The sequence below is a fragment of the Pseudophryne corroboree genome, unplaced genomic scaffold (genome assembly GCF_028390025.1).
Source record: "Pseudophryne corroboree isolate aPseCor3 unplaced genomic scaffold, aPseCor3.hap2 scaffold_2185, whole genome shotgun sequence".
NCBI classification, from domain to species: domain Eukaryota; kingdom Metazoa; phylum Chordata; class Amphibia; order Anura; family Myobatrachidae; genus Pseudophryne; species Pseudophryne corroboree.
The window spans coordinates 29,649-47,398 of NW_026968832.1; the positions used below are offsets into that span (position 1 = coordinate 29,649).

General features: G+C 47.4%; 14 non-coding genes and 1 pseudogene across 14 annotated transcripts; 8 read left to right on the forward strand and 7 right to left on the reverse strand.

Moving 5' to 3' along the window:
- Positions 1-2,960: 2,960 nt before the first annotated feature.
- LOC135007555 (U5 spliceosomal RNA) lies at positions 2,961-3,076 on the reverse strand. Its single transcript, XR_010207497.1, has one exon. It is a non-coding gene; the product is annotated as a U5 spliceosomal RNA (small nuclear RNA).
- Positions 3,077-3,351: 275 nt separating this feature from the next.
- On the reverse strand, positions 3,352-3,467 carry LOC135007537 (U5 spliceosomal RNA). The gene has a single exon (XR_010207479.1). It is a non-coding gene; the product is annotated as a U5 spliceosomal RNA (small nuclear RNA).
- A 274-nt stretch (positions 3,468-3,741) lies between these two features.
- Positions 3,742-3,857, reverse strand: LOC135007547 (U5 spliceosomal RNA). Its single transcript, XR_010207489.1, has one exon. It is a non-coding gene; the product is annotated as a U5 spliceosomal RNA (small nuclear RNA).
- Positions 3,858-4,132: 275 nt separating this feature from the next.
- On the reverse strand, positions 4,133-4,248 carry LOC135007543 (U5 spliceosomal RNA). The gene has a single exon (XR_010207485.1). It is a non-coding gene; the product is annotated as a U5 spliceosomal RNA (small nuclear RNA).
- A 274-nt stretch (positions 4,249-4,522) lies between these two features.
- LOC135007540 (U5 spliceosomal RNA) lies at positions 4,523-4,638 on the reverse strand. Its single transcript, XR_010207482.1, has one exon. It is a non-coding gene; the product is annotated as a U5 spliceosomal RNA (small nuclear RNA).
- A 264-nt stretch (positions 4,639-4,902) lies between these two features.
- On the reverse strand, positions 4,903-5,018 carry LOC135007550 (U5 spliceosomal RNA). The gene has a single exon (XR_010207492.1). It is a non-coding gene; the product is annotated as a U5 spliceosomal RNA (small nuclear RNA).
- Positions 5,019-5,288: 270 nt separating this feature from the next.
- Positions 5,289-5,404, reverse strand: LOC135007545 (U5 spliceosomal RNA). The gene has a single exon (XR_010207487.1). It is a non-coding gene; the product is annotated as a U5 spliceosomal RNA (small nuclear RNA).
- Positions 5,405-5,548: 144 nt separating this feature from the next.
- LOC135007535 (U1 spliceosomal RNA) lies at positions 5,549-5,676 on the forward strand (annotated as a pseudogene).
- Positions 5,677-6,269: 593 nt separating this feature from the next.
- On the forward strand, positions 6,270-6,433 carry LOC135007519 (U1 spliceosomal RNA). The gene has a single exon (XR_010207468.1). It is a non-coding gene; the product is annotated as a U1 spliceosomal RNA (small nuclear RNA).
- Positions 6,434-6,585: 152 nt separating this feature from the next.
- LOC135007522 (U1 spliceosomal RNA) lies at positions 6,586-6,748 on the forward strand. The gene has a single exon (XR_010207470.1). It is a non-coding gene; the product is annotated as a U1 spliceosomal RNA (small nuclear RNA).
- Positions 6,749-7,423: 675 nt separating this feature from the next.
- LOC135007516 (U1 spliceosomal RNA) lies at positions 7,424-7,587 on the forward strand. The gene has a single exon (XR_010207465.1). It is a non-coding gene; the product is annotated as a U1 spliceosomal RNA (small nuclear RNA).
- Positions 7,588-7,739: 152 nt separating this feature from the next.
- Positions 7,740-7,902, forward strand: LOC135007527 (U1 spliceosomal RNA). Its single transcript, XR_010207474.1, has one exon. It is a non-coding gene; the product is annotated as a U1 spliceosomal RNA (small nuclear RNA).
- Positions 7,903-16,442: 8,540 nt separating this feature from the next.
- Positions 16,443-16,606, forward strand: LOC135007518 (U1 spliceosomal RNA). The gene has a single exon (XR_010207467.1). It is a non-coding gene; the product is annotated as a U1 spliceosomal RNA (small nuclear RNA).
- Positions 16,607-16,758: 152 nt separating this feature from the next.
- LOC135007525 (U1 spliceosomal RNA) lies at positions 16,759-16,921 on the forward strand. Its single transcript, XR_010207472.1, has one exon. It is a non-coding gene; the product is annotated as a U1 spliceosomal RNA (small nuclear RNA).
- Positions 16,922-17,576: 655 nt separating this feature from the next.
- Positions 17,577-17,740, forward strand: LOC135007513 (U1 spliceosomal RNA). The gene has a single exon (XR_010207462.1). It is a non-coding gene; the product is annotated as a U1 spliceosomal RNA (small nuclear RNA).
- The last annotated feature ends 10 nt before the right edge of the window (positions 17,741-17,750 follow it).

Below are 17,750 nucleotides of genomic sequence, written 5' to 3' on the forward strand. Positions count from 1 at the left end.
GCAGTTCAGCGTGATCATAAAAAATGGTGTAGGCTCCTGCTGGTGCAGACTGTATGTGCGCGCAGGAAGCCGCCACCATTTTTGTGATCACAGCGGCTGAATGTGATGTCATACAGTCGCTGTGACCACGCCCCCTGTGTCTCCTCCGTTGCAGACCCCATTTTGAAGCCTTGCCCCCGCACCGCTCCATCCCTGACTTGGAAATGGAGTGTTGCTGACCCACCTCTCCCCCCCTTCCCCGCCCCGATTGACAGGCAGAGGCGATCACATTCTCTGCGGGGTGCCGCAGAAAATGCAGGCACATGCGTATGCTCTTAGCAATTTTTGCAGTTGGATCGCTTATTGTGATTGCAATCCAACCTGAATCAGGCCCTATTACCTATCACAATGCGCTGCGGGCAGTACAAAATTGGGTTAATATAGGAGAAAAACCCCCAGACCTGTGCTCCTTAACTGTACCTGGTGGCTAGTGGAGCGGCTGCCCAGTAATCAGTGTCCACCGCAGTGCGCACACGGCCCACCCCCTACGGCCTCGCTCCCCTTCAGCAGCGGCCTCGTGATCCGGAAGGGTGGTGTGTGTGTGACTGACCTTAGGATGAAACCGGAGCCTCCGCTGCAGTGACCCAGCAACCAGGGCACGGGAGTATACAGCGCCGCTGGGAGTGATGAAGCTGCAGTAAAGATGTCTATTAGACCTAGCCTGCTGCAGCCCTTGTAGATTCTCATAAAACAAGTTCTTCTTTTCTTGTCAAAATTAATAGCTAAGAATAGGCTGCCTGAGGCAGGCCCCTGTTAATTGGCCTGCTACTGAAGGCACCAACTACAAACTGAGCTCCCTGTTCATGGAAGCGGGGTTATAGAGGAGAATGCACTGAGCTTCTTGGGAACAGTCAAAAGCTTTGAGCCGGTTGGTGCCTCAGATCAAGATCCTACTCTACACCCCAATGTGAATCCTTGTGGAGTCCAGTGTACCCCACAGAAGAAATTAATGTGTCACACCCATTGGCAGCAACCTTAGAATAGCTGCTGACGGGCACAATTGAGAAAGGAAGGGGGGGGGGGACATTTGAATCCAGCACATAGATGCAATTCAAATATGTAATTCGTACCTTCCTATTTTAAAATATAATGGATGAACCTCACCCTGTGAGAACAATCTTCATGATCAAGAGATCTCATATGCAAAATAAATATGAGTTGGGATAGGGCTGGGGAGGGCTGCTCGGGCAGCACCTCCCCCGTCAAGATAAGGAGATTCAACTGAGGAAGCACAAGGGAACTCTCGTCTGGGGACAACAACTGCAGGGAGACCACATCTTTTCAGATGAACATGGGAGGGTGGAAGGCTGCCTAATACTGAAGCACCATATGCAACAACTAGTACAAGCATTCCTGGGGGAAGGTCTGCAGCAGACGGATTTGCATACGGTGATGTTATCCAAGCAGTGGGCCAAAGTTGACTGGAACCCTCATCTGCATATGAAAAGAGAAAAGGGGCATGCAGGGCATGGCGGCCTTTTGCAGTGCTTGGATGACCCCTAGTTCACATTAAACACCCCCACCCTCCTTTGGTGTGGGGCTCATGTTGGCCATGCCCCATCCCCTGAAGCATTCAAGCTGATTTCTTGCAGCAGCTGGGCACTGTAACAGCTCCAGAGCTGTTCTGTAAGGCAAGTAAAAGGGTGTGGGCCCTGCAGCACCACCTGTAGTTCGCATTGTGCGTTGGAAGGCACAAAGTAAGCAGACGGGAGGAGAAGTCAGGATAGTGCGCAAGGGCATTCTTTTCTCTTAGTCCGTAGAGGATGCTGGGGTCACATTAAGAACCATGGGGTATAGACGGGATCCGCAAGAGACATGGGCACTTTAAGACTTTCAAAGGGTGTGAACTGGCTCCTCCCTCTATGCCCCTCCTCCAGACTCCAGTTATAGGAACTGTGCCCAGGGAGACGGACATTTCGAGGAAAGGATTTATTGTTAAACTAAGGTGAGCATCTTACCAGCTCACACCTTAAACATGCCGCAGAACGTGGCATTCAACAGAACACAAGCCAACGGCATGAACAATTGCAGCAAAAAGCTGACCAGAACCATAACACAACATGTGTATAACCACAAGTAATAACTGCAGACACAGTATGGACTGGGACGGGTGCCCAGCATCCTCTACAGACTAAGAGAAAAGGATTTACCGGTAGGTATTAAAATCCTATTTTCTCATACGACCTAGAGGATGCTGGGGTCACATTAAGAACCATGGGGTTATACCAAAGCTCTTGAACGGGTGGGAGAGTGCGTACGACTCTGCAGCACCGAATGACCCAACTTAAGGTTATCATCAGCCAAGGTATCAAACTTGTAAAACTTAGCAAAAGTGTTTACTAAATAGCTGCTCGGCAAAGTTGCAATGCCGAGACTCCCCGACCAGCTGCCAAGGATGAACCCACCTTTCTAGTAGAATGGGTCTTCACCTACTTCAGTAACGGCAATCCTGCCGTGGAACGAGCATGCTGAATCTTACCACAGATCCAGCGCATAATGGTCTGCATGGAAGCAGGACACCAAATCCTGTTGGGAGCATACAGGACAAACAGAGCCTCTGTTTTCCTAATCTGAACCGTTCTGGTGACATACATTTTCAAAGTTCTGACCACAGCCAGAGACTTTGACTCAACGAAGGTGTCAGTGGCCAAAGGCACCATGTGGAAAGATGAACCACCTTCGGCAGAAATTGTTGACGTGTCCTCAATTCTGCTCTATCTTCATGAAAGATCAAATAAAGGCTCTTGTGATACTGCATGGTTTGTACTGTTTTCCATGTGCTCCCAGACCTTTAAGCAAGTAGCATGGTCAAGAAAGTTCTGTTTGAAAAGAAACAACATTTACTGTCATTGTTATGCAAATAAACTTACATTAAAGCTAACAAGAAAGCACACTCGTTCTGTCTTTAAACTGATAAAAGAAACCCCAATAATATGGGGCATGCAAAAATTGAGATAAAACTCAGTTTTGCTCCTCTCCACGGAAATCTTTAATAAAAGGCGAAATATTTGTTAGTTCTGAAGAGAAACCAGAGCATGACCAAGATTCCACCTGTCGCCTGAGTGCCATGCCAGCAGTTCTCATTCAGCTGAAAGTGAGCACCCAATTTGAATGAAAGAAAGCAGATTTCTCACCAGGCTTCCCCTTGCTATAAACATGGTTTGTACTCTTTTCCATGAGCTCCCAGATCTTTCAAGCAATTAGTGTGGTCAAGAAAGTTCTGTTTGAAAAGAAACAAACATTTACTGTCATTTCTATGCAAATGAGCTTACATTAAAGCACACTCGTTCTATCTTTAAACCGATAAAATAAAACCCCAATAAGATGGGGCATGCAAAAATTGAGATAAAACTCAGTTTTGCTCCTCTCCACGGAAATCTTTAGTAAAAGGCGAAAGATTTGTTCGTTCTGAAGAGAAACCAGAACATGACCAAGATTCCACCTGTCGCCTGAGTGCCATGCCAGCAGTCCTCATTCAGCTCAAAGTGAGCACCCAATTTGAAAGAAAGAAAGCAGATTTCTCACCAGGCTTCCCCTTGCTATAAACATGGTTTGTACTCTTTTCCATGTGCTCCCAGATCTTTCAAGCAATTAGTATAGTCAAGAAAGTTCTGTTTGAAAAGAAACAAACATTTACTGTCATTTCTATGCAAATGAGCTTACATTAAAGCACACTCGTTCTATCTTTAAACCGATAAAAGAAACCCCAATAAGACGGAGCATGCAAAAATTGAGATAAAACTCAGTTTTGCTCCTCTCCACGGAAATCTTTAGTAAAAGGCGAAAGATCTGTTCGTTTTGAAGAGAAACCAGAGCATGACCAAGATTCCACCTGTCGCCTGAGTGCCATGCCAGCAATCCTCATTCAGCTCAAAGTGAGCACCCAATTTGAAAGAAAGAAAGCAGATTTCTCACCAGGCTTCCCCTTGCTATAAACATGGTTTGTACTCTTTTCCATGTGCTCCCAGATCTTTCAAGCAATTAGTGTGGTCAAGAAAGTTCTGTTTGAAAAGAAACAAACATTTACTGTCATTTCTATGCAAATGAGCTTACATTAAAGCACACTCGTTCTATCTTTAAACCGATAAAATAAAATCCCAATAAGATGGGGCATGCAAAAATTGAGATAAAACTCAGTTTTGCTCCTCTCCACGGAAATCTTTAGTAAAAGGCGAAAGATTTGTTCGTTCTGAAGAGAAACCAGAACATGACCAAGATTCCACCTGTCGCCTGAGTGCCATGCCAGCAGTCCTCATTCAGCTCAAAGTGAGCACCCAATTTGAAAGAAAGAAAGCAGATTTCTCACCAGGCTTCCCCTTGCTATAAACATGGTTTGTACTCTTTTCCATGTGCTCCCAGATCTTTCAAGCATTTAGTATAGTCAAGAAAGTTCTGTTTGAAAAGAAACAAACATTTACTGTCATTTCTATGCAAATGAGCTTACATTAAAGCACACTCGTTCTATCTTTAAACCGATAAAAGAAACCCCAATAAGACGGAGCATGCAAAAATTGAGATAAAACTCAGTTTTGCTCCTCTCCACGGAAATCTTTAGTAAAAGGCGAAAGATCTGTTCGTTTTGAAGAGAAACCAGAGTATGACTAAGATTCCACCTGTCGCCTGAGTGCCATGCCAGCAGTCCTCATTCAGCGCAAAGTGAGCACCCAATTTGAAAGAAAGAAAGCAGATTTCTCACCAGGCTTCCCCTTGCTATAAGCATGGTTTGTACTCTTTTCCATGTGCTCCCAGATCTTTCAAGCAATTAGAATGGTCAAGAAAGTTCTGCTTGAAAAGAAACAGACATTTATAGTCATTGTTATGCAAATAAACTTACATTAAAGCTAACAAGAAACTGATAAAAGAAACCCCAATAATATGGGGCATGCAAAAATTGAGATAAAACTCAGTTTTGCTCCTCTCCACAGAAATCTTTAATAAAAGGCGAAAGATTTGTTCGTTCTGAAGAGAAACCAGAGCATGACCAAGATTCCACCTGTCGCCTAAATGCTGTGCCAGCAGTCCTCATTCAGATCAAAGTGAGCGCCCAACTTGAAAGTAAGCAGATTTCTCACCTGGCTTCTCCTTGCTATAAGCATGGTTTGTACTGTATTCCATGTGCTCCCAGATCTTTCAAGCAAGTAGCATGGTCAAGAAAGTTCTGTTTGAAAAGAAACAAACATTTACTGTCATTTCTATGCAAATGAGCTTACATTAAAGCACACTCATTCTATCTTTAAACCGATAAAAGAAACCCCAAAAAGATGGGGCATGCAAAAATTGAGATAAAACTCGGTTTTGCTCCTCTCCACGGAAATCTTTAATAAAAGGCGAAAGATTTGTTCGTTCTGAAGAGAAACCAGAGCATGACCAAGATTTTTATCTGAAAATATGTGTTCTCCCTGCAGTTGTTGTCCCCAGATGAGAGTTCCCTTGTGCTGCCTCAGTTGAATCTCCTTTACTTGACAGAGATGTGCCTGAGCAGCGGCCCTCCCCAGCCCTATCCCAAATCATACTTATTTTGCATAGGAGATACCATGGTCATGAAGATTGTTCTCCCAGGGTGAGGTTCATTCATTGCATTCTGGGTATGCTGACCCCTGTGATTTTCCCAAATGTGGGAAACTCGCTTTTATACCCTTGTGCACTATCCTGACTTCTCCTCCTGTCTGCTTACTTTGTGCCTTCCAATGCACAATGCAAACTACAGGTAGTGCTGCAGGGCCCACACCCTTTTACTTGCCTTACAGAGCAGCTCTGGAGCTGATACAGTGCCAAGCTGCTGCAAGAAATCAGCTTGAATGCTTCAGGGGATGGGGCATGGCCAACATGAGCCCCACACCGAAGGAGGGTGGGGGTGTTTAATGCGAACTAAGGGTCATCCAAGCGCCGCAAAAGGCCGCCATGCCCTGCATACCCCTTTTCTCTTTTCATATGCAGATGAGGGTTCCAGCCAACTTTGGCCCACTGCTTGGATGACATCACCGTATGCAAATCCGTCTTCTGCAGAACTTCCCCCAGGAATGCTTGCACTAGTTGTTGCATTTGGTTTGTTGTTTGGGGGTGCTTCAGTATTAGGCAGCCTTCTGCCCTCCCATGTTCATCTGAAAATATGTGTTCTCCCTGCAGTTGTTGTCCCCAGATGAGAGTTCCCTTGTGCTGCCTCAGTTGAATCTCCTTTACTTGACAGAGATGTGCATGAGCAGCGGCCCTCCCCAGCCCTATCCCAAATCATACTTATTTTGCATAGGAGATACCATGGTCATGAAGATTGTTCTCCCAGGGTGAGGTTCATTCATTGCATTTTGGGTATGCTGACCCCTGTGATTTACCCAAATGTGGGAAACTCGACTGCATTATTTGTGGTAGTGGGGGACTGTGTTTGTGCTTTCCTCTGGTCAGCTCTGTTAAAACTCAGATTTCTTTGTCTCAGATTTTCCTCTAGCCTTGTTCTTCTTTCGAGAGTTCCCTTGTGCTGCCTCAGGTGGATCTCCTTCACTTGACAGGGGGGTGCCCGAGCAGCGACCCTCCCCAGCTCTAGCCCAACTCCTACTTACCTGCCAGGTGAGATACTATGATCAGGAAGGTGCTTCTCCCAGGGCAAGGCTCACCCATTGCACTCTGGGTGTGCTGCTCCTACGATTTCCCCAAATGTGGGACACTTGACTGCATAATTTGTGTTTCCTCTGGTCGGCTCTCGTATAATTCAGATCTCTTTGTCTCAGGTCTTTCTCCAGCCTAGTTTGCTGTCTGTTTCCACTTCTTTTATCTTGAGCCCCTCCCTTCTATACCCTTGTGCACTATCCTGACTTCTCCTCCCGTCTGCTTACTTTGTGCCTTCCAATGCACAATGCAAACTACAGGTAGTGCTGCAGGGCCCACACAATCTTTTACTTGCCTTAAAGAGCAGCTCTGGAGCTGTTACAGTGCCCAGCTGCTGCAAGAAATCAGCTTGAATGCTTCAGGGGATGGGGCATGGCCAACATGAGCCCCACACCAAAGGTGGGTGGGGGTGTTTAATGCGAACTAGGGGTAATCCAAGCACCGCAAAAGGCCGCCATGCCCTGCACGCCCCTTTTCTCTTTTCATATGCAGATGAGGGTTGAAGCCAACTTTGACCCACTGCTTGGATGACATCACCATATGCAAATCCATCTGCTGCAGGCCTTGCCCCAGGAATGCTTGCACTAGTTGTTGCATTTGGTTTGTTGTTTGGGGGTGCTTCAGTATTAGGCAGCCTTCTGCCCTCCCATGTTCATCTGAAAATATGTGTTCTCCCTGCAGTTGTTGTCCCCAGATGAGAGTTCCCTTGTGCTGCCTCAGTTGAATCTCCTTTACTTGACAGAGATGTGCCTGAGCAGCGGCCCTCCCAGCCCTATCCCAAATCATACTTATTTTGCATAGGAGACACCATGGTCATGAAGATTGTTCACCCAGGGTGAGGTTCATTCATTGCATTCTGGGTATGCTGACCCCTGTGATTTCCCCAAATGTGGGAAACTCGCCTGCATTTTTTGTGGTAGTGGGGGACTGTGTTTGTGTTTTCCTCTGGTCAGCTCTGGTAAAAGTCAGATTTCTTTGTCTCATATATTCCTCTAGCCTTGTTCTTCTTTCGAGAGTTCCCTTGTGCTGCCTCAGTTGGATCTCCTTCACTTGACAGGGGGGTGCCCGAGCAGTGACCCTCCCCAGCTCTAGCCCAACTCCTACTTACCTGCCAGGTGAGATACTATGATCATGAAGGTGCTTCTCCCAGGGCAAGGCTCACCCATTGCACTCTGGGTGTGCTGCTCCTGTGATTTCCCCAAATGTGGGAAACTTGATTGCATAATTTGTGTTTCCCCTGGTCGGCTCTCGTATAATTCAGATCTCTTTGTCTCAGGTCTCTCTCCAGCCTAGTTTGCTGTCTGTTTCCACTTCTCTTTTCTTGAGCCACTCCCTTCTATGCCCTTGCGCACTATCCTGACTTCTCCCGTCTGCTTACTTTGTGCCTTCCAACGCACAATGCGAACTACAGGTAGTGCTGCAGGGCCCACACCCTTTTAGTTGCCTTACAGAGCAGCTCTGGAGCTGTTACAGTGCCCAGCTGCTGCAAGAAATCAGCTTGAATGCTTCAGGGGCTGGGGCATAGCCAACATGAGCCCCACACCAAAGGAGGGTGGGGGTGTTTAATGCGAACTAGGGGTCATCCAAGCACCGCAAAAGGCCGCCATGCCCTGCATGCCCCTTTTCTCTTTTCATATGCAGATGAGGGTTCCAGCCAACTTTGGCCCACTGCTTGGATGACATCACCGTATGCAAATCCGTCTGCTGCAGACCTTCCCCCAGGAATGCTTGTACTAGTTGTTGCATATGGTTTGATATTTGATGGTGCTTCAGTATTAGGCAGCCTTCCGCCCTCCCATGTTCATCTGAAAAGATGTGGTCTCCCTGCAGTTGTTGTCCCCAGACGAGAGTTCCCTTGTGCTTCCTCAGTTGAATCTCCTTAACTTGATGGGGGAGGGGCTGCCCGAGCAGCCACCCTCCCCAGCCCTATCCCAACTCATACTTATTTTGCATATGAGATCTCTTGATCATGAAGATTGTTCTCACAGGGTGAAGTTCATCCATTATATTTTAAAATAGGAAGGTACAAATTACATATTTGAATTGCATCTATGTGCTGGATTCAAATGTCCCCCCCCCCTTCCTTTCTCAATTGTGCCCATCAGCAGCTATTCTAAGGTTGCTGCCAATGGGTGTGACACATTAATTTCTTCTGTGGGGTACACAGGACTCCACAAGGATTCACATTGGGGTGTAGAGTAGGATCTTGATCTGAGGCACCAACCGACTCAAAGCTTTTGACTGTTCCCAAGATGCTCAGCGCATCCTCCTCTATAACCCCGCTTCCATGAACAGGGAGCTCAGTTTGTAGTTGGTGCCTTCAGTAGCAGGCCACTTAACAGGGGCCTGCCTCAGGAAGCCAATTCTTAGCTATTCATTTTGACAAGAAAAGAAGAACTTGTTTTATGAGAATCTACAAGGGCTGCAGCAGGCTAGGTCTAATAGACATCTTTACTGCAGCTTCATCACTCCCAGCGGCGCTGTATACTCCCGTGCCCTGGTTGCTGGGTCACTGCAGCGGAGGCTCCGGTTTCTTCCTAAGGTCAGTCACACACACACCGCCCTTCCGGATCACGAGGCCGCTGATGAAGGGGAGCGTGGCCGTAGGGGGTGGACCGTGTGCGCACTGGCGTGGACACTGATTACTGGGCAGCCGCTCCACTAGCCACCAGGTACAGTTAAGGAGCACAGGTCTGGGGGTTTTTCTCCTATATTAAACCAATTTTGTACTGCCCGCAGCGCATTGTGATAGGTAATAGGGCCTGATTCAGGTTGGATTGCAATCACAATAAGTGATCCAACTGCAAAAATTGCTAAGAGCATACGCATGTGCCTGCATTTTCTGCGGCACCCCGCAGAGAATGCGATCGCCTCTGCCTGTCAATCGGGGCAGGGGGGGAGAGGGGGGTCAGCAACACTCCATTTCCAAGTCAGGGATGGAGCGGTGCGGGGGCAAGGCTTCAAAATGGGGTCTGCAATGGAGGAGACACAGGGGGCGTGGTCACAGCAGCTGTATGACATCACATTCAGCCGCTGTGATCACAAAAATGGTGGCGGCTTCCTGCGCGCACATACAGTCTGCACCAGCAGGAGGCTACACCATTTTTTATGATCACGCTGAACTGCAGTGCGACTGCAATTACAGCATGGTCAAGAAGGGAGGCGTCATGCTGGGTGGCCATAAGAGATGAGCGGGTTCGGTTCCTCGGAATCCGAACCCGCCCGAACTTCACCCTTTTTTGCTCGGGTCCGAGCAGACTCGGATCCTCTCGCCTTGCTCGGTTAACCCGAGCGCGCCCGAACGTCATCATCCCGCTGTCGGATTCTCACGAGACTTGGATTCTATATAAGGAGCCGCGCGTCGCCGCCATTTTCACACGTGCATTGAGATTGATAGGGAGAGGACGTGGCTGGCGTCCTCTCCGTTTAGATTAGAAGATAGAGACGAGTGACATTTGATTTACTACTAATTTGGGGAGCAGTTGAACTTGTCAGGAGTACTCAGTAGTGCAGAGTTTTGCTGATAGTGACCACCAGTTTTATTATTTATAATCCGTTCTCTGCCTGAAAAAAAACGATACACATACCATATCTGTGCTCAGCCTCAGTGTGCTGCATGATATATCATCTATGTATATCTGACTGTGCTGAGTGCTCACTGCTCACACAGCTTAATTGTGGGGGAGACTGGGGAGCAGTTATAGCAGGAGTACAGTGCACACTTTTGCTGCCAGTGTGACCACCAGTATATTGTCTGCCTGAAAAAGTTAAACACTCCTGTGGTGTTTTTTTTTTATTCTATAAATGCATTCTGCTGACAGTGTCCAGCAGGTCCGTCATACATATATTATATAAATATTTACCTGCAGTAGTGTTATATTTTTTTTTTCATCTTTATCATCTCTATATTAGCAGACGCAGTACGGTAGTCCACGGCTGTGGCTATCTCTGTGTCGTCAGTGCTCGTCCATAATTGTATACCTACCTACCTGTGGTGGTTTTTTTTTTTCTATCTTCTTCATACTAGTAGTTTAGGAGTCTACTGACAGTGTCCACCAGGTCCATCATTATATTATATACCTACAGTAGTAATATATTTATTATATTATCTATACTAGCAGACGCAGTACGGTAGTCCACGGCTGTGGCTATCTCTGTGTCGTCAGTGCTCGTCCATAATTGTATACCTACCTACCTGTGGTGGGGTTTTTTTTTTATCTTCTTCATACTAGTAGTTTAGCAGTCTGCTGACAGTGTCCACCAGGTCCGTCATTATATTATATACCTACAGTAGTAATATATTTATTATATTATCTATACTAGCAGATGCAGTACGGTAGTCCACGGCTGTACCTACCTCTGTGTCGTCAGTGCTCGTCCATAATTGTATACCTACCTGTGGTGGGGTTTTTTTTTCTATCTTCTTCATACTAGTAGTTTAGGAGTCTGCTGACAGTGTCCACCAGGTCCGTCATTATATTATATACCTACAGTAGTAATATATTTAGTATATTATCTATACTAGCAGACGCAGTACGGTAGTCCACGGCTGTACCTACCTCTGTGTCGTCACTCGTCCATAATTGTATACCTAACTGTGGTGGGTTTTTTTTTCTATCTTCTTCATACTAGTAGTTTAGCAGTCTGCTGACAGTGTCCACCAGGTCCGTCATTATATTATATATACCTACAGTAGTTATATATATATTTTTTTTTATATCATTAATTATCATCTCTATACTAGCAGACGCAGTACGGTAGTCCACGGCTGTAGCTACCTCTGTGTCGTCAGTCACTCGTCATCCATAAGTATACTAGTATCCATCCATCTCCATTGTTTACCTGAGGTGCCTTTTAGTTGTGCCTATTAAAATATGGAGAACAAAAATGTTGAGGTTCCAAAAATAGGGAAAGATCAAGATCCACTTCCACCTCGTGCTGAAGCTGCTGCCACTAGTCATGGCCGAGACAATGAAATTCCATCAACGTCGTCTGCCAAGGCCGATGCCCAATGTCATAGTACAGAGCATGTAAAATCCAAAACACAAAAGATCAGTAAAAAAATGACTCAAAAATCTAAATAAAAATCGTCGGAGGAGAAGCGTAAACTTGCCAATATGCCATTTACCACACGGAGTGGCAAGGAACGGCTGAGGCCCTGGCCTATCTTCATGGCTAGTGGTTCAGCTTCACATGAGGATGGAAGCACTCAGCCTCTCGCTAGAAAAATGAAAAGACTTAAGCTGGCAAAAGCACAGCAAAGAACTGTGCGTTCTTCAAAATCACAAATCCACAAGGAGAGTCCAATTGTGTCGGTTGCGATGCCTGACCTTCCCAACACTGGACGTGAAGAGCATGCACCTTCCACCATTTGCACGCCCCCTGCAAGTGCTGGAAGGAGCACCCGCAGTCCAGTTCCTGATAGTCAGATTGAAGATGTCAGTGTTGAAGTACACCAGGATGAGGAGAATATGGGTGTTGCTGGCGCTGGGGAGGAAATTGACAAGGAGGATTCTGATGGTGAGGTGGTTTGTTTAAGTCAGGCACCCGGCGAGACACCTGTTGTCCGTGGGAGGAATATGGCCATTGACATGCCTGGTGAAAATACCAAAAAAATCAGCTCTTCGGTGTGGAAGTATTTCAACAGAAATGCGGACAACAGGTGTCAAGCCGTGTGTTGCCTTTGTCAAGCTGTAATAAGTAGGGGTAAGGACGTTAACCACCTCGGAACATCCTCCCTTATACGTCACCTGCAGCGCATTCATCATAAGTCAGTGACAAGTTCAAAAACTTTGGGCGACAGCGGAAGCAGTCCACTGACCAGTAAATCCCTTCCTCTTGTAACCAAGCTCACGCAAACCACCCCACCAACTCCCTCAGTGTCAATTTCCTCCTTCCCCAGGAATGCCAATAGTCCTGCAGGCCATGTCACTGGCAATTCTGACGAGTTCTCTCCTGCCTGGGATTCCTCCGATGCATCCTTGAGTGTAACGCCTACTGCTGCTGGCGCTGCTGTTGTTGCTGCTGGGAGTCGATGGTCATCCCAGAGGGGAAGTCGTAAGACCACTTTTACTACTTCCACCAAGCAATTGACTGTCCAACAGTCCTTTGCGAGGAAGATGAAATATCACAGCAGTCATCCTGCTGCAAAGCGGATAACTGAGGCCTTGGCATCCTGGGCAGTGAGAAACGTGGTTCCGGTATCCATCATTACTTCAGAGCCAACTATAGACTTGATTGAGGTACTGTGTCCCCGGTACCAAATACTATCTAGGTTCCATTTCTCTAGGCAGGCGATACCGAAAATGTACACAGACCTCAGAAAAAGACTCACCAGTGTCCTAAAAAATGCAGTTGTACCCAATGTCCACTTAACCACGGACATGTGGACAAGTGGAGCAGGGCAGACTCAGGACTATATGACTGTGACAGCCCACTGGGTAGATGTATTGACTCCCGCCGCAAGAACAGCAGCGGCGGCACCAGTAGCAGCATCTCGCAAACGCCAACTCTTTCCTAGGCAGGCTACGCTTTGTATCACCGCTTTCCAGAATACGCACACAGATGAAAACCTCTTACGGCAACTGAGGAAGATCATCACAGAATGGCTTACCCCAATTGGACTCTCCTGTGGATTTGTGGCATCGGACAACGCCAGCAATATTGTGCGTGCATTATATCTGGGCAAATTCCAGCACGTCCCATGTTTTGCACATACCTTGAATTTGGTGGTGCAGAATTATTTAAAAAACGACAGGGGCGTGCAAGAGATGCTGTCGGTGGCCACAAGAATTGCGGGACACTTTCGGCGTACAGGCACCACGTACAGAAGACTGGAGCAACACCAAAAACGCCTGAACCTGCCCTGCCATCATCTGAAGCAAGAAGTGGAAACGAGGTGGAATTCAACCCTCTATATGCTTCAGAGGATGGAGGAGCAGCAAAAGGCCATTCAAGCCTATACATCTGACCACGATATAGGAGGTGGAATGCACCTGTCTCAAGCGCAGTGGAGAATGATTTCAACGTTGTGCAAGGTTCTGCAACCTTTTGAACTTGCCACACGTGAAGTCAGTTCAGACACTGCCAGCCTGAGTCAGGTCATTCCCGTCATCAGGCTTTTGCAGAAGAAGCTGGAGACATTGAAGGAGGAGCTAAGACAGAGCGATTCCGCTAGGCATGTGGGACTTGTGGATGGAGCCCTTCATTCGCTTAACCAGGATTCATGGGTGGTCAATCTGTTGAAATCAGAGCACTACATTTTGGCCACCGTGCTCGATCCTAGATTTAAAACCTACGTTGTATCTCTCTTTCCGGCAGACACAAGTCTGCAGGGGTTCAAAGACCTGCTGGTGAGAAAATTATCAAGTCAAGCGGAACTTGATCGGTCAACAGCTCCTCCTTCACAGTCTCCCGCAATTGGGGGTGCGAGGAAAAGGCTCAGAATTCCGAGCCCACCCGCTGGCGGTGATGCAGGGCAGTCTGGAGCGACTGATGATGCTGACATCTGGTCCGGACTGAAGGACCTGCCAACGATTACGGACATGTCGTCTACTGTCACTGCATATGATTCTCTCACCATTGAAAGAATGGTGGAGGATTATATGAGTGACCGCATCCAAGTAGGCACGTCAGACAGTCCGTACGTATACTGGCAGGAAAAAGAGGCAATTTGGAGGCCCTTGCACAAACTGGCTTTATTCTACCTAAGTTGCCCTCCCACAAGTGTGTACTCCGAAAGAGTGTTTAGTGCCGCCGCTCACCTTGTCAGCAATCGGCGTACGAGGTTACTTCCAGAAAATGTGGAGAAGATGATGTTCATTAAAATGAATTATAATCAATTGCTCCGTGGAGACATTGACCAGCAGCAATTGCCTCCACAAAGTATACAGGGAGCTGAGATGGTGGATTCCAGTGGGGACGAATTGATAATCTGTGAGGAGGGGGATGTACACGGTGGTGAATCGGAGGATGATGATGAGGTGGACATCTTGCCTCTATAGAGCCAGTTTGTGCAAGGAGAGATTTATTGCTTCTTTTTTGGTGGGGGTCCAAACCAACCCGTCATTTCAGTCACAGTCGTGTGGCAGACCCTGTCACTGAAATGATGGGTTGGTTAAAGTGTGCATGTCCTGTTTATACAACATAAGGGTGGGTGGGAGGGCCCAAGGCAATTCCACCTTGCACCTCTTTTTTCTTTTATTTTTCTTTGCGTCATGTGCTGTTTGGGGAGTGTTTTTTGGAAGGGCCATCCTGCGTGACACTGCAGTGCCACTCCTAGATGGGCCAGGTGTTTGTGTCGGCCACTTGGGTCGCTGAGCTTAGTCACACAGCTACCTCATTGCGCCTCTTTTTTTCTTTGCGTCATGTGCTGTTTGGGGAGTGTTTTTTGGAAGGGCCATCCTGCGTGACACTGCAGTGCCACTCCTAGATGGGCCAGGTGTTTGTGTCGGCCACTTGGGTCGCTGAGCTTAGTCACACAGCTACCTCATTGCGCCTCTTTTTTTCTTTGCGTCATGTGCTGTTTGGGGAGTGTTTTTTGGAAGGGCCATCATGCGTGACACTGCAGTGCCACTCCTAGATGGGCCAGGTGTTTGTGTTGGCCACTTGGGTCACTGAGCTTAGTCATCCAGCGACCTCGGTGCAAATTTTAGGACTAAAAATAATATTGTGAGGTGTGAGGTGTTAAGAATAGACTGAAAATTAGTGGAAATTATGGTTATTGAGGTTAATAATACTTTGGGATCAAAATGACTCCCAAATTCTATGATTTAAGCTGTTTTTTAGGGTTTTTTGAAAAAAACACCCGAATCCAAAACACACCCGAATCCGACAAAAAAAATTCGGTGAGGTTTAGCCAAAACGCGTTCGAACCCAAAACACGGCCGCGGAACCGAACCCAAAACCAAAACACAAAACCCGAAAAATTTCCGGTGCACATCTCTAGTGGCCATGCCATGTCACTGTGCAGGAGCCAGCACCGCTCACACACTAGTCCCCGGTGCAGCCCCCAACCCCCGGGACACCCGGAGCAACAAAATGTAGATTCAGGCCACCAGGCCACGCCCCTACCTATGAAACCATGCCTCCTTTTTACCATTGCGCTGCTTATCTGCGCGCACTGCATTACAATCTCCCTCGCCACCTCTCTGGGTGTCACCAGTGATAGTGACACCTCTGCCATGCTTGTAGCAGCTGGTCCTAAGATCTACACCTCAAGCCCTGAGTGTTTGCCCTTGTGACTTGTTGATCATCATAGCAAAGCAGATGCTTACAGAAAACTGCAGGGGCTTAGATTGAAAATAAAAAAAATTGATGGGTATAAGGTAGAGAGGAGCGGGTTCGGTTCTCCGAGAACCGAATTCCCCACGAACCCCACAAACTCCTCCTCCGAGGCAGGCTCGGTTGTTCCCGCCTGACTCGGAAAACCTGAACAAGGGAAAATGTCATCATCCCGCTGTCGGATTCTCGCGAGATTCGGATTTCATATAAAGAGTGCAAGCATTCCTGGGGGAAGGCCTGCAGCAGATGGATTTGCATATGGTGATGTCATCCAAGCAGTGGGTCAAAGTTGGCTTCAGAAACAAACAGGAATGCTTGCACTAGTTGTTGCATTTGGTTTGTTGTTTGGGGGTGCTTCAGTATTAGGCAGCCTTCTGCCCTCCCATGTTCATCTGAAAATATGTGTTCTCCCTGCAGTTGTTGTCCCCAGATGAGAGTTCCCTTGTGCTGCCTCAGTTGAATCTCCTTTACTTGACAGAGATGTGCCTGAGCAGCGGCCCTCCCCAGCCCTATCCCAAATCATACTTATTTTGCATATGAGATACCATGGTCATGAAGATTATTCTCCCAGGGTGAGGTTCATTCATTGCATTCTGGGTATGCTGACCCCTGTGATTTCCCCAAATGTGGGTAACTCGACTGCATTATTTGTGGTAGTGGGGGACTGTGTTTGTGTTTTCCTCTGGTCAGCTCTGGTAAAAGTCAGATTTCTTTGTTTCAGATCTTCCTCTAGCCTTGTTCTTCTTTCGAGAGTTCCCTTGTGCTGCCTCAGTTGGATCTCCTTCACTTGACAGGGGGGTGCCCGAGCAGCGACCCTCCCCAGCTCAAGCCCAACTCCTACTTACCTGCCAGGTGAGATACTATGATCATGAAGGTGCTTCTTCCAGGGCAAGGCTCACCCATTGCACTCTGGGTGTGCTGCCCCTGCGATTTCCCCAAATGTGGGAAACTTGACTGCATAATTTGTGTTTCCCCTGGTCGGCTCTCGTATAATTCAGATCTCTTTGTCTCAGGTCTCTCTCCAGCCTAGTTTGCTGTCTGTTTCCACTTCTTTTTTCTTGAGCCCCTCCCTTTTATACCCTTGTGCACTATCCTGACTTCTCCTCCTGTCTGCTTACTTTGTGCCTTCCAATGCACAATGCAAACTACACACCCTTTTACTTGCCTTACAGAGCAGCTCTGGAGCTGTTACAGTGCCAAGCTGCTGTAAGAAATCAGCTTGAATGCTTCAGGGGCTGGGGCATTGTCAACATGAGCCCCACACCGAAGGAGGGTGGGGGTGTTTAATGCGAACTAAGGGTCATCCAAGCGCCGCAAAAGGCCGCCATGCCCTGCATACCCCTTTTCTCTTTTCATATGCAGATGAGGGATCCAGCCAACTTTGGCCCACTGCTTGGATGACATCACCGTATGCAAATCCGTCTTCTGCAGAACTTCCCCCAGGAATGCTTGTACTAGTTGTTGCATTTGGTTTGTTGTTTGGGGGTGCTTCAGTATTAGGCAGCCTTCTGCCCTCCCATGTTCATCTGAAAATATGTGTTCTCCCTGCAGTTGTTGTCCCCAGATGAGAGTTCCCTTGTGCTGCCTCAGTTGAATCTCCTTTACTTGACAGAGATGTGCCTGAGCAGCGGCCCTCCCCAGCCCTATCCCAAATCATACTTATTTTGCATAGGCGATACCATGGTCATGAAGATTGTTCTCCCAGGGTGAGGTTCATTCATTGCATTCTGGGTATGCTGACCCCTGTGATTTCCCCAAATGTGGGAAACTCGACTGCATTATTTGTGGTAGTGGGGGACTGTGTTTGTGCTTTCCTCTGGTCAGCTCTG